The 15,306-nt window shown below is 43.3% G+C and overlaps 2 protein-coding genes across 5 annotated transcripts in view; both read left to right on the forward strand.

Moving 5' to 3' along the window:
* Window positions 1-15,306, forward strand: part of LOC307211332 (histone H3.2) — a 193,365-nt gene that overhangs the window by 69,806 nt on the left and 108,253 nt on the right. The window lies entirely within an intron of this gene.
* Window positions 1-15,306, forward strand: part of HDAC7 (histone deacetylase 7) — a 194,053-nt gene that overhangs the window by 3,651 nt on the left and 175,096 nt on the right. The window lies entirely within an intron of this gene.

The following is a 15,306-nucleotide window of genomic DNA, read 5'->3' on the forward strand; positions in this document are numbered from 1 at the left end:
ATGATTCTCTTCTTTGCATTCAGGAGCAGCCAAGTTCAGTCTCTGGCATCTACAGCTAGGGCTGGGACTGTCCCTTGTCTGAAACCCTGGAGAGCCTGTGCCAGTTGGTGAAGACACTCTGGCAGCTTCCTGTGTCCCCTAGGCGTCAACTGCAGCATGGGGTTTTTTTGTTTTTGCTGCGGCAGGAACCTGAGCAGCTTTTCCTGCAGTCTGGCAAATTCTTTGGGGATTGACATCCTAGAAAGGAAACTGGACAAAGGGAGGAGGATGTTTACTTCTTTCTTTGTGGTGCATTTCCTGGTGGGCTCCCTGGCTTGATCTTGCTTTGTCCTTGAAAGAGGAGATCTGAGCCCAGTTAAGAGGAAAGCAGCCCTTAGCAGGAGAAAGAAAGCTACAAACAGAAGGCTACACATGAGACGGTGGGGTGGGGTGGGGGCAGGGGCACTACCTGGCTGGTCCATTCTTATATATCCCATCGTTGTAGTGGATGACTAGCTGAGAGGCAAATGTTGCATTACTCAAGGCATCTGGAGCTCATTGTTCAGGTCTGTATGCTCATAACAAAGGAATAGATCAGGGTTGGGGAACCTAAATGTGGCCCTTTGGAACTCTTTATCAGGCCCTTGGCACTCTCCCTAGGCTACACACCCTCCTCAGCCACATACCCTTACCAGCCTTTCTTCACACCCTCATCGAGTGCTGTGTCTTTGTACTCCATACCTGTCAAATGTCCCTATTTCCCCAGGACATTCATGGGATTACAGAAGCCATCCCAGCTTCTGATTTCATCCAAGAAACTGATTTCATCCAGCACTGCCACTGCCAAGCGGAGGAGGAGGAGGAGGAGGAGGAGGTGGTGGTGGTGGTGGTGGAGCCAGCACTTACGCTTAGCAGAGGAACTTTTGTAAAGCAGAACCCTTGTGTGCAGGGTGAGATGGGGCATTTTCCCACCAGAGCGGACATGTGCGCCACTCATGCCAGCCCCTCTCTGCCTCTGCCAAAGCCACTGCTGCTGTTGTGGTGGTTTGAGGTGCAGTGCAAGTGGAGGAAGCAAGCGAAGAGGGAAGAGAGTGAGCAGCTGCCAGGTAGGGGCTAAAGCAGGGTAGGCAGCCAGCTGATTCATGCATCTTTGGGTGTCGTGCTCCTGCCCAAGCCAGCCGGCACACCAACTGACACTTGTCCCATTTTCTGCTGAAAACATTGGAGGGTATGGCACTCTGATAATGCCTCTTGCTTGCCTGCCTTGGGGATAGAAAGGGGGGGTGAGTTTGTGTGGCTCTACTGCAGATACTGCAGGCTACGGGCAGGTCTGCATCATACATGTAAAGTGCATGACTTACCCCCAAAGAATCTTGGGATGTGTAGTTCCCACCTCAAAGCTGCAATTTCCAGCATCCCTGGCGAAGTACAGCTCCCATAATCCTCTGGGGGGAAAACCATGCACTTTAAATTTGGGTTGAATGTGCTTTCAATATATGTGTTGTTCTGTCCTCCAACTCCTATCATCCCTGACCTGGCTGGAGGCTGATGGAAATTGAAGTCCCTCAACATCTGGAGTGCCACAGCTGCAGGGCCACTTGCCCCCCTCCTTAAAGCCTCTCCATGATTCCACTGAGAAGAACGATGTCAACATGAGATGCCATGGTGGTGATGCATTGCTTTATATTATTTTATTAAGAAGATTTATAAACAGCTTGCTCAGAAATATCTCCAAGTGGTCGACATATTTAATTATATATAAAGCAGGAGTAAAATAGACACAAACCAATTAAAAACAAATGTACATAAAATCATGTTAAAGAAAAAGGTGAAGTTAATAAATATCTAAAACAGATGTCTTAGGTGGATAGCTTTCAGCTATGTCTTGATCACCCTACTGTTTTCTGTATACTTCCTGTGTTTTCCTGACTAGGAAAACCTGTGGGTTCTCCAGATGTTGTTGGAATACAATTCCCATCATCCCTGACCATTGGCCATGCTGTAAAACATCTGGAGGGCATCAGGTTGGTGAAGACTGTGTTAATTTTTTGTGGTTTTCTTTTCAGTTTAGTAGGGCTGCCATACATCCAGATTTTCCTGGACATTACCAGGATTTCAAAGGCAGAAATGATGCCCAGGGGTGGGAATTTCCGAAATGTGGCACTTTATCCTGGATCTTAGGCAAGTCAATTGGATAATTGTGTTGGTGTTTTGGCATTTTTGTAAAAAAAAGCTCAACAGCTTTCAGGGTGTCCCGGTTTTTTAGACATGTTTTTAACCAACTACGAATTCTGACTTTTAAACAAATTTGGCAGTTAGGCCATAGGCACAAGGAGCTGAGTTGGGTTTGTTTTCTGGTCATTTGATGATCCAAGCTGAGAAGCAGACTGCAAACATGCAAAATAAATTAGATTAAAAAGGAAGAGGAAGAGGAGGAGGAGGAGGAGGAAGAGTTGTTAAACTGAATTTACTGTTTTCACAATCATGGCCCCAAACTTGTGTGAAGAAATGTGTCATATGTCCAAGGGATCACACAGAATTTTCCAAGACTTCTAGGTAAAAACTCACTCATTCTCGTGGTTCTTTGGAGCACCCCCTTGAAGCAAAAACAACGAAGAGTCATGACACCTTCCAGACTGCCAGATTTATCACGGTGTAGTAAACTGTCATGGACTTAATGCACCAGTGGAGTCCAGTCCACAAAAACAACTTATGCCACAATAAATCTATCTTGAAGGTGCCATGAGACTCCTGGTCACTTTTACAGCAACAGGATAACAAGGCTGCCCCTCTGGAAGTGGTTACCCCTTGGAAGTATCCTGCTCTTTAATCTTCTCTCCTATCTCAGCTCCTGCAGCTGCTTGATTGTTTCTGTTGCTCCTCTCTGAACTTCTGCCAGTTTATTTGCCTCTTGATAAAACAGTGCCCAGAGCCAAATATCTATTGCAACCAAGCACTGACATAGAGCAATTTCCCCCCTCCCCTCTGATTACTCAGAATAAAAATGGAGTCCTTTGAGAGCCTTGTGAAGTGGGGAGCATCACAATATCTGACGTTTAAAATGGAAGCAGAGATATAACTCCCTCTGATTTCAGCAAGAGTGATTCTTCATTGAAAAATAAGCATAGAATAGCAGTAATTGGGTTCTGCAGAACCTGGGGGTCACATCTGGCATCACAAATTGAGCAAGAGCCATCTTGAACCAGAGTGTTTGTGGAAGGGATGGTCTGAGCTTCTTTAGGTAAGAATTGTTAAGTATAATTGATATAATTCGCACAGAAATGAAAATATATGTGCATTAATGATGGCCTAAAATTGAAAATGGCTGAAGGTATATTGCAGAAGGTTTAACATGGTTTTTCCATGGGGCTGTATTAAAGCCAAGGAGAACAAAGCTCCTCAATGGGTTAATGAATACCTGTGGATTGTTTTCTGTTATTCTAAACTTTTGTAATCTTAGATCATGTGATGAAGGTATTGAGTTGCAAGTCTCTATTTTGAAGGGAGTTGCCTTTGAGTCTTTGTCTCCCAAACTTCATGGAGTGAGGATGTAAATGAAGAGAGAGTAAATAATCTAAGGCAATGAAAGCTGGAATGCAGATTGTGGAGAGAGAGGGACCTTTGTTTATAGGGCTGTTTGTATTATTTCATATTTTCTAAGATACTGAGCTTGTACAAGATATTGTATGGATAATTTTGGATGTATCATTTGATGTTCCTGTTTTATTTTGAAGAGTTCTGCTAGTAAAATTTGAGTAATATTTTCATGGGTCTCTAGACAATGCTTCATTGTCAGTTGTTGGTTTTTTGTTTTTTTAAAAATATTTTTCCAAAGTTTTAATACATACAAATTTTGATTGCCTTCATCTATCTGGTGTGTCTTTACTCCACTCCCCTCCCATCTCTCCATGGTTTCCCAATTCCTCCTTGTCCTGCTGCATATCATTTTTTGCCACCCTCTTTCACTCAGCTTAGTATCTAATTGTTTATTACTGCTGCTCACAGTTCAGGTCCTACTGGTAAATTTATCTGACTGTTACACTTCTTCGAATACTCTACAAAGGGTTTCCATTCCTCCCTTAACAGTGCCTCCTCTTGGTCCCTGCTTGTAATTCATGTACTAGTAACAGGGTCTTCTTATTTTAAAGTCAACTAACACAAAAGTAGTTTCACGTGAACCTGTTTGCTAAGGGTGAGTATTTTGTTATCCCTGGCTATAACCTGACACCTTGCCTTATGTCCCTCTTTACTGCCTGCTACAGAAAGAGTTGTGGCAATGTGCAGTGGCAGCAAGGCATTTGGGAAGACCATGCCCCACTCCCTTTTCAGAGTGGCCCTCTGACAAAACTAGTTGCTGACCAAGGTGCTGGTTTTTTGGGTAGCTCAAAGAGAAAATTATTTTGTGATGTGGGTGTAAACCTATATACACACTTACCTGGGGCTTACTTCTGAGTTGGCGTGTATGTTGATCTGTTAGTGTGTTGTTTGCTTAGCAGTGAAACTTTGCTATGTTAACAAAGATGGGTAATGTCCAGATCTGGAAACATAATCAGAGAACTGTAGAATTGGAAGGCACCCCAAGGGTCATCTAGTCCAACCCCTGCAATGCAGGAATCACAGCTAAAGATCCCCTTGGCTGATTAGCATTCTATGTCCTTTTCAGTGTGTTTGGGGAGGGGTGTTATGGGTCTGTTTTGTTTTGTTCTTGTTTTTATTATACATTGTGTCTTTTTATTTTGTATTTTAATGCTGTGAATCACCCTGAGATCTTCAGATGAAGGGCAGTATATAAATTTAATTAAAAAATAAAATTAAATAAATTGATTGATTGATGGCCACCCAACCTTTGTTTGAAAACCACCAATGAATCATAGAATTATATAACGTTTTAGTTTCTTTTAAAGCTCAGAAAATAATTCTGAATTCCAGACAGTTCCCTCTTTCCCCAGGCTGGCTGGTTGGACTACATCTTCAGCCACTGCATCACAGCAATGGTGTTCAGTTTTTGCATGGGCAAATATGGAAGCCCACTTGACCCAATTTGTGGGCATTTTGAGTGAGTTCATTCAGAGGGCAGAGAGTCCGAGGGTTGCTTCATAGATGTTTAGCTATTAGTTACCACAGTTTCCCAAATATGAAGTAACTAGGTATACATCTGGCATGTGATGTTAGATAAGAGTGTCAGCCACGAGTGGGAAAGGAGTAGGACCCTGCTTGCATATATTACTTTTATGAAGGGGGAAAACAACCATTTTCAAAAGCGTGGGCCTGATTGAATATGCATGCATTTTTGTTTTCAGGTAATACCACCCAAGTGCCAATAGTCATGCATGAAAACAGCTCTTAAATTCAAGCATGGCAAAGGAAAAAGTTAGTGGTAAAACAGGCATACAAGAAAATATTTTGCAAAATGTAGTGGAAAGAGCTGAGAAAGATCAGATTCACTGATGACTTTGTAAAGTGTTTCCAAAGCAGTTTTGAAAATACCAGCAAAGAAAATACAACATTGCCTAGGAATTAGAACCTCGGTTTAGAATCGTGATAAGATGTTTCAGGAATATGTTTTCAGAAAACCAAGTTTACAGACAGGTAGATCCTCAGTGAATGACAGATATTAGCATTTCTGTCCCTCTAATTTTTTACATGCATTATCCCCAGATTAACCTAAGAATGGGAATCTTTTGTTTCATACAATCATAATAGGATTGTGTAGCTAAATGATAAAACAGCACTGACATAAAAGTGTTGAAGCCTTTGGCCTCGTCTCTGCATGTAGCTGAATGAGATGGCAGAATCTTGAGGGGGCCAAGTGGACTGTACCACTTCAGACTTCAGGGGAGGGGTTGCCATTTTGGAATGCTCCTTCACATTAATAAGAAAAAATCCCTGCATGTTTTTTTAAAACAAAAAAACAAGAACTATAGCTTTGGAGAGAGGTGCTGTAGCTGAGCTTGCTATGTTAGTTTTCTACTTGCAGGGAGACACCCCCCCCATTTAAAAGCAGTAGTCTGAAAATATTACATTCTGTCATCCACCTCAGTCATCTGCCATTTTATTACCACTTTTCCTGCTCCAAATATAGCTTAGACCAGTGCTTTTTTTTCTGGGGGAGACACAGGGGTATGCATACCCCTAAACATTTTGTGAATCTAAGTTTGGCATCATTGAGGGGCAGTATTTCAATATGAGTAGGAAAATGAGAGTACCCCTAAACATTTTTTTTAGAAAAAAGCACTGGCTTAGACTAATTCGTTTTTCCCATCTGGAAAACAGCAAGTAGTTTCTCTGGGACAGCAGGGGTTGGGGTGGTTTTTGGTTGAAATGAAAAGGGTTTGGCTGACCTATTGACTAGCACAGGGAATTAATGCTGTCCCCTTCTAGGATATAGCAGCCTCCCCCTTCCTTTTGATCCTTTGAATTAGGAACCCTGCTGCAGGCCTGGGTTAGGAGCTCTGCCAGTAGGTTGGAAGGAGCCTTGCAAACAAACCAGTTATGTCACCTAAAACTTGTATGGAACTTGAATTCAGAAGGTAAGCTTCATCAGATGACACAACAGAATGCAAGAATCAACCACAGGCTTAGCAAATTCCATGGACCATTCTTGGGGAGATCCTTGGCAAGCTTTATAAGAGCTTCAGGGGAGTGAAAGCAAACACCTCAATAGTTTTTCTGAATGTCACGAGACTTCTGCCAGTAAGAAAACAGCTGTCTTGAAGTTCCTGGTACAGCACTTTTTTTGTTTGTTAATTACAATGAAGTCCTTCTGTATTCTATACTCGAAAGACAAGCAGCTGCATCTGTAACCACAAGAAGGCCAGGAGGTTAAGTGTCCAAATTCAGCTTCTCTATACGGAAGGCATGTGTCTCAACTCATTTTTTGCTTTCCAACTTGGGTGTTGCACAATGAGCTATTTATAAATGTGTACATTTCTTATGTACATGCAGAGTTGGTACTGTGTTGGAGGCAGCTGAGGCTAACTGGTGTGGCAGTGGCTAACTGTGCCTGAAGTGGTGTGGTGGTGAAAACTGTGCTGAAGACTCCAGCCTGAGGTTGACCATAGGAAGCCCTAGAGCAAGGGTAGCCAACAGGGGGCCATCCAGTCATTTTTGACTACAACTCCAATCAGCCCCAGCTAGCATAGCCAATGATCAGGAATAATGGGAGCTGTAGTTCAACAACATTGTTGGCTATCCCTCCCTTAGAGAGGCTCAGAAGTGGTTTCTGATCATTTTTTTAAACTAGAAGTGCCAAGGATAGGTCCTTGGACCTTCTCCTGGCAAAGCATGCGCCCTGCCACTGAGCCCTCTCACTTCTCAAGTCTTTCTTTAAGAGCTGCTTCTGCATAAGTAGAACCAGGTTATGGTGGGAAAGCATATGAAGCCACCACTTTGCTGAAGCTAAGCAGATCTGGGTCTAGTCAGTGGCTGAATGGGTGTGACTGAAACATATGCAAATAACTAACCGATCATTCCTGAACTGGCCTTGGTCTACCAGGTTGACACCTTCCTAGTCAACAGACTTTCCTTCCTCCCTGTTCATTTCGTAATCTTGCCCACTCCTCACAACCCCATCTTGCTTGTCTAGCATGTGTGATAGCTTTTTTTCTGAGAAAAGCCCATAATTCAAGAGTCTTCTGTACAACAACTGCTCAAAGCCAGCATTAAAAATAAATGCAAGCTAATAATAGCATTGGCAATTTATGCAAATGATCACTTGCAAATGAGGAGGTGGCTGCAGTTTGCTGGCACAATCTTAAAATATACACACTAACGTTGTTCTAAGCTCTGTACAAAAAAGGCTGGGGGAAGTGCCATTAATAAAAGTATTGAATGAGAGTACCAGGAGGGCTGTTGCACCCCACCCTGTCTTAGCAGCTAAAAACAAACACTCTACACTCTATTACAGTCAAAAAAGAAAAAAAAGTCATGCATATAGAAAAGATTAATATGAACACCCACCCCACTCCCAGGATTCCAGTAAGCTTGAAGCATGCAGAATGTTGTGTCCATGCAAGATCTCTAGTGGTGGAGCATATGCCTTGCATGCAGAGAGTAGCCTTGTACTGAATTGGGCTGTTGGTCCATCTAGCTCAGAATTGACTACATTGACTGGCAGCAACTGTGTAGTTCAGAGTCCTTAGTTCAGAGTCCTACCTAGATGGGGAATTCAACCAGGACCTTCTGCCTGCAGAGCAGGTGCTCTGCCCCTGAACTACATGACCCTTGCTTGGGGAGGACGGGACATGACCTGTTTGAAATTGCACTGCCACTTGCCAGTTAGTTCAGACAGCTGTGTGCAAGGGACCATTGGTCTGACTCTGTATAAGGAAGCTTCATCTTATCTGCCCCAGAGAACTCTAGGAATTATAGCTCTGTGCCTGAGGGCCAAGGGATTGTTGTGAGAGAGTTCTCAGCTTCCACAACCTAGAATCTCCAGGGTTCTTTGGTAAAAGCCATGACAGTTAACATCACATACAATCATAGAATCACAGAATCATAGAAAATGTAGAGTTGGAAGGGACCCCGAGGCTCATCTAGTCCACCCCCTGCAATGCAGGAAGCTCAACTAAAGCATTCATGACAGATGGCCATTCAGCCTCTGCTTAAAAACTTCCAAGGAAGGAGAGTCCACCACCTCTCATGGGAGTCTGTTCCACTGCCAAACAGCTCTTACTGTCAGAAAGTTTTTTTGAATGTTTAGTTGGAATCTCCTTTCTTGCAACTTGAAGCTATTGCCTTGAGTCCTCCCCTCCAGAGCAGGAGAAAACAAGCATGCACCCTCTTCCATGTGACAACCCTTGAGATATTTGAAGATGTCTATCGTATCTCCTCTCAGTCCCCTCTTTTCCAGGCTAAACATACTCAGCTCCTCCAAGCGCTTCTCATAAGGCTTGGTTTCCAGACCCTTGATCATCTTGGTTGCCCTCCTCTGCACACGTTCCAGCTTGTCAACATCCTTCTTAAATTGTGATACCCAGAACTGGACACAGTATTCCAGGTGTAGTCTGACAAAGGCAGAATAGAGTGGTACTTCCCTTGATCTGGACACTATACTTTTGTTGATGCAGCATAGAATAGCATTAGCTATTTTTGGTGCTGCATAACACTACTGATTCACGTGAAGCTTGTGCTCCACCAAGACCCCTAGATCCTTTTCATATGTACTGCTAGTAAGCCAGGTGTCCCCCATCTTGTGCAGCTTCTTCTGCTGCTGCTTGTGCAGAACCTTACCTTTGTTCCTGTTGAAATTAATTTTGTTTGTGCCCAGTTTTCCAATCTGCTAAATTCATATTGAATCTGGATTCTGTCATTGGTAGTGTTAGCTATCCCTCCCAGTTTGGTATCATCAGGGGGTTGGACTAGACCATCCTCAGGGTCCCTTCCAACTCTACAATTCTATGATTCCATAATTCTGTAATCTGCACATTTGATGAGTATCCCCTCAATTCCTTCATCCAAGTCATTTATAAAGATGATGAACAACAATGGGCCCAGGACAGAACCCCTGCACACCCCACTTGTCAGTTACCCAGGATAACGAGGAACCATTAATGAGCACTCTTTGGGTTTGGTCAGGCAACCAACTACAAATCTACCTAACAGTTACCTCGTCCAGCCCACATTTTACCAGCTTTTCTGCAAGAATATCATGGTGGATTTTGTCAAAAGCCTTACTGAAAGCAAGATACAGAAGCATTCCCCTGATCCACCAAGCTTGTAACTCTATAAAAAGGAAAAGAAATGAGATTTGTCTGGCATGACTTGTTTTTAAGAACTGCATGCTGTTTTAGTAATCACATCATCCTTTTCTAATTGCTCCCAGACAAACCAGTTAATTATCTGTTATAGTGACCTTCCCCGGTATCAGTGTCAAGCTTACCGGTCGGTAGTTACTTGGGTCTTCTCCCCCCCCCTTTTTGAAGTTGGGGTCAACATTTGCCTGCTTTCAGTCTGCAGGGACCTCACCTATTCTCCAGGAATTCTCAGAGATCATAGACAAAGACTTTGAGATTACATCTGCAAAATCTTTTAGTCCCCTTGAGTGCAGCTCATCAAGCCCTGGAAATTTGAATTCCTTTGAAGGACTACCTCTTTTCCTATCTTCGGTAAAATGGGTCCCAAGTCAGTGCAAGCACATTCTTGGGGGAAAAGAATGTAGAGACTTCCGGGTTAGCGCCATCGGCAATGGCGGAATTCCTCTGATCCAGAGGAACCTGCTCTGTGAAAATCAGGTCTTGCCGCCGCGGCGAAGGCGGAGACCCTTTAAAAATCCTAGGCGGAGGAAGCCTGGGAACGTGGGATTCGGCTGACACCAGGAGCGCCTCCCCTACACGCAAGGAAACCCCTTTTTTGGGGATCCGAAGTGACGTGGGGTGAGCGGCGCGGTGTTTTGAATCGACCGCTATTTTTGTGGAGTGAAGCCGTACAGCCATTGCTGGAGAGCACTGACTTTTTCCTGTGGACAATTGGACTCTAAACAAGTACCCGTGAGTAGAATGGAAAATTGGGCTAAGAAACATTTTAATTTGGCACTCAAGCGGGAAGGTTCTAAACAGGAAGTCCGCCTTCCGCTTTTGTAAATAGCCTGAAGCAAAAATTGTGCAAGCTAAAGTCTGGAAAGTTGTATATAAAGGTTTTTAATTCCTCCTGTTTTAACCATCTAAACCCCTCTTGGAAACAGGAGTAAAGAGGGGGAACTTTGACTGTTTAAGCCTGCAGGAGAGAGAGTAAAGAAAGATAAATTTCCACTGTCTCAAACCTGGGAACGGGGTGTCAGAGAAAGATATTTTTGGTGAAGTTCATTGACTGTGAAAGGAGCATCCTTTGACAGATAGTTAAAGAAGAGAAACAAATTGTCTCCAATGTTGCCTTTTGCATTTAAAAGAAACAAGAAATCTGAAAAATGAAAGTAACTTTTTTTGTTTTGTTGGATCTGCTTTTAAAAGATGGATACAAATAGAAATTGTCTCCTCTAGAGGGAGCTTGTTAAATTGTTGCTGGAGTCGATCTGGGACTCTACAGCTGCGGTGATAAGGATCGTGGGATCAGACTGTGACCTTGAACAAAAATGTGTTTGGAAGAAGTTTTGGTGCTTGCCTTTTGCAAGACAAGTGCTTTGTTGGAGCAGATGCATGAGAAGATGGACTTGATGACTGTTGCAGTTAAAAATTTTGGACAAACAGCGAATACAGAAACCATCCAGGAGCCAACTCAGGAACCTGCTTTGACAGAGGAAGTGCAAACGCAGAAGATAATGGAGGAGGCTGCTATTGAATCCTAAGTAACACAATTGGAGAAGCCCGAGGCCCTACAGGAGCATAAGCTGTTGTTGTCGAAGGTTGAATCTGGAGTGGGCCAGGGGGGATCTGGAGTTGTGGGGGCCCTTAAGTTTGGAGGGACTTTGAAACATGCCTTTAATGGGGAATGGGACTGTGGGGAATGGGCCGATCTGCTGAGGAGAGACGGAGATATCTTTGAGTTGGAACATCCCCGACACCTACCCCTCAATGAGAAAGGAAAGGAATTAAGAAAGATCAACAAAAGATAAGGTAAAGTGTAAGTACAAACAAGAGGAAGATCTGCAGAAGGGACATGGAAAAGACTTAAGAGCCTCGGACATAAGACTACCAGGTTGATGGACTAGATGGAACGGACAGTAAGGACTGACATAACCCCAGACCAGGAAGAAGAGACGCTGGAAGAAGATTGGAAGAATTTTTTTTTTTTTTTAACTTATATTGGGAATTAGTGTAAAATTAATGAGCATTAGGAAAATGTTGGAATGAAAAGATTTGGCTTTAGTAGAAATGATATAAGGAATTATGTACAAATAAATATTAAGTTTTAAGCTTTAAGGTATTTTATAGAAAGATAAGGTTAAAATAAATTAAGGTACATTGAATGACAGAATATAGTGAAAGATGGAAAGGATTTGCTGAGTTAACTAATAGGTTAGACTGTTAAGACAAATTACTCAATAAAAATTGAGAAAGATGGAAAGAATTTGCTGAAACAAATAATTAAACTAGAATACAAAAAGGGAGGTGTGAGGAGGTCGATGAAACAAGTAAATGAAGGATGGAGATATGGAATAATGGATGTGTGTTTCTTTTTTTATTGTTATTGGTGTATTGGCTTTTATGTGTTTTTTTTCTCTTTTTTGATGTATTGTTATGTATGTTTTGTTAATTTTTTGTTGTTCTCTCTTTTGTTTTGCTTTTTTGTAATTTTTGAAACTTCTTATAATCATCATTTAAAAAAGAAAGAAAGAATGTAACTCAGCAATAGAGCATGGAACCGGGGGGTGGGGGAGTTGTGTGTGTGCTTTAAATGGCATCAATTATTTTTATCAAATGGTTGTTGTTTTTTAAAATGGAACCTTTGACCCTCCAGGTGTTACTGAACTACAGCTCCCATTAGCCTTAGAAAGTGTGGCCAGGGTTGATGGGAGTTACAGTTGAATGGTTGAGTGTGTGTGTGTGTGCGCGCGTTTGTGAAGGGGAGAAATAAAAACTTTCAGAAGCCAGAAAAGAAAAACAAGGAGGAAGTCTGATAGGATGGGATGCAAGGCATAGCTTCAGGCGCGATGGCTGCCCTGGTGGTTTTGGTGCTGTAAGTCACCCTTTGCCAACTTGGCATCCCCTTAGATATTTTGCTGATGGGAGTTGTAATCCCAAACATCTGGAGGGGGCTGGGTTGGCGAAGGGGCTGTAAGATGAAGCAGCAGCAAAGAAAACAAACATGAAGGATTGTTATCCTAACAGCGCTACAAGCCTCCCTCCCTCGTTTCCCCAGCAGTGGTGTTGACCTGGGCTGCAAGTGAGTGCTGGAGAGACTTTTGTGGCCCTTTCTGTTTGTTTAATCAAAGCTATGCTTGTTTTCTGATTGGAGGCGTCAGATGGGGCTCCGTGTTCTACAAGCAGGAAACAGGGACTTCCTGTTCACTCTCCTCATCGCAGGAAGTAGGGGCTGTGCTGCGTGTTCATTTTTCAAACAAGCCCTCCCTTCCCTCTCCCCACTATTTTTTTTTTTGGGGGGGAAGTCTTCTATGTTTATGTGAGTGTGTGTTGTTTTTATTTTCTCTTTCATCCACCGTGAACATGGTTTTGCATTGTCAGGCTCCCCAAGGGAATGATAACTGATGACGACAACCAAATAAGCATTTGCGAGTCTTGAAGGGGTCATAGCAACTATCCCCAAATATTTACCGTCCCTCTGGAAACCTCCAGCTGAGATTTATGCCTCCAGTAGACAAGAAAGGCAAGAGGTCTGGAGTTTGCAGAGGTCTCTCTCTCCACCACCTCTAGGCTTCTGCATATGCCGAAGAACAAGACAAACACGGGAAGTAAGCAACAGTATCTTTCATTTGACCCACTAAGAGGAAGATGTCAAGATTCTCCAGGGTTTATTATCACAGGGTTGGGGAACCTGTGACCCTCCAGATGTTCCTGGTGGACTGCAGCTCTCATCATCCTTGACTGTTGGCCAAGTTGGCTGGTGAGCGCTGATGGGAGTTGGGAGCATCTGGAGGGCCACGCGTCCCCATCCCTGACCTACAAAGTGCACTCAAAACCGCAAATGAGGCTTGTGGTACCTTAATGACGAAGAAACATATTATGGCATGAGCTTTCATGGATCACCGTCCACTTCACCGTCGACTTCATCAGAAGTGGACTCTGTTCCATGAAAGCTTATATGCCGCAATCGGTTTGTTAATCTTTAAAGGTCTCTTTGCTGAAGCAGACTAGCATCTTCCCTCTGAGGAAAAAACTTACAGTCAAGGGGATGTGTAGATGCTGAATGTAGAATTCAGCTTTATGGAAATCTCAACTTTCTTTTTGAAAAGCACATTTCTAAGCCTTTTGGCTACAAAGTTACGCTTAAAAGCTCAAAAGCTAAATAGAGCCTCCATGTTTAGGGGTGTACCTAGGGGTTGGCTGCGTTAGCCCCTGTCAAAGGCACAAGCCCAGGGGGGCGGAAAAATCTTGCCTCTGACTTGGAGTGGCTGGGAGCCCACAAACGCCACAAAAAGCGAACTTTTGAGTTTCTTGTCCATGGTCCCTCCTGGCTTTGGAGGTGCTGATTCACCTCCTTGCCAAGGGTGCAAGGGAGCCTAGGTATGTCTTTTTTTTTGGGGGGGGGGCTGTGTTCTTCAGAATATCAGATGGACATAGACAACAGGAGAGGATTGTTGTTGCTTTCAAGTAAGCTTCTCAGAAGCATCTGGCATACCCTCCAACGTGGCCCAGAGGAAAATCGGGACACACATTCTTGGGGCTGTGCTCCCACATGAGTCATGTAACTCTTGTGAGAGCATGCCCCCCAATGGAATGTCCTGCTTAAATCGGGACAGTTGAGGTTGGCCAGTACTGGGAACAGAATTCTGGGCTAGATGGCTTTTCGTTCTGATCCAGCAATCATTGGAGCAGGGGTAAGGAGTCAGTTTGTGTCAATAATGTTTCCTAGTGGGTGGAGCCAGGGTTTGAATGCCCTCCACAGATTCTTGCCCCTCCCCACATGTAATAAAACCAGGACAAATTGTGCAAAACAAAATATTTCACAATAAATTACACAAAATACATGAAATTGTGCAAGTCTGCTTGCTTTGCTTGCTTTGTGCAGGCCACAAAATCCAGGCTTTCTTGATTTTGGTGCCCTGGGTGCACAATTGTTGTTGTTGTTATCATTGCATATTTCACAAAGATATCAGAATATAGTGCAAAACAGAGTCAATATGCAACTGTAGAAATAGTTTTCAGTGCCAGGGAGAGTCAAGTGCAGGAGATATGAGAGAGTACTTCTGAGCATGTACAGAGTGCTTCCACTGAGTCACTTGAAGGGGGAAATGACATCTGTCTGGAGGGTTCAGACTGCATATAATTGTTGTCTGATATGGGAACCCAGATCAGTGTGAAATCCCAGTGTGTGGTTTTAATTGTGGATATTGTGAGACTTTTGCATAACAATTGTCATGTGCCTCTCCCATTGCCCAAACGTAGGGATGGTCATACTGTGTTTGAGCTCACTCAGAAACCCTCCATCTGTGCTGTGCTGTAATGACTCCTTTGATCCTGCAAGCCATTACTTAGTGTTGGTGTCATCATGCATGCATGTTGCAAGTGAGGAGCAGGCATGTGTGAATGGCGCTTGTCCTTCAGAGGTATCACCAGCAAATTTATGGTGGAAAGGTACCATGGGTTCTGTTTGCATAAAAATCAAACCATCAAGGATACATGCATGATACATTTGCGGTACCTGTACATCAAAGTGCAACTGCTTAACACCGTCCACAAAAATGCTCGCCCACAAAAAACGTTTGCGTGTCCA

The sequence above is a fragment of the Podarcis cretensis genome, assembly GCF_951804945.1.
Source record: "Podarcis cretensis genome assembly, chromosome: 2".
Classification (NCBI taxonomy): Eukaryota; Metazoa; Chordata; class Lepidosauria; order Squamata; family Lacertidae; genus Podarcis; species Podarcis cretensis.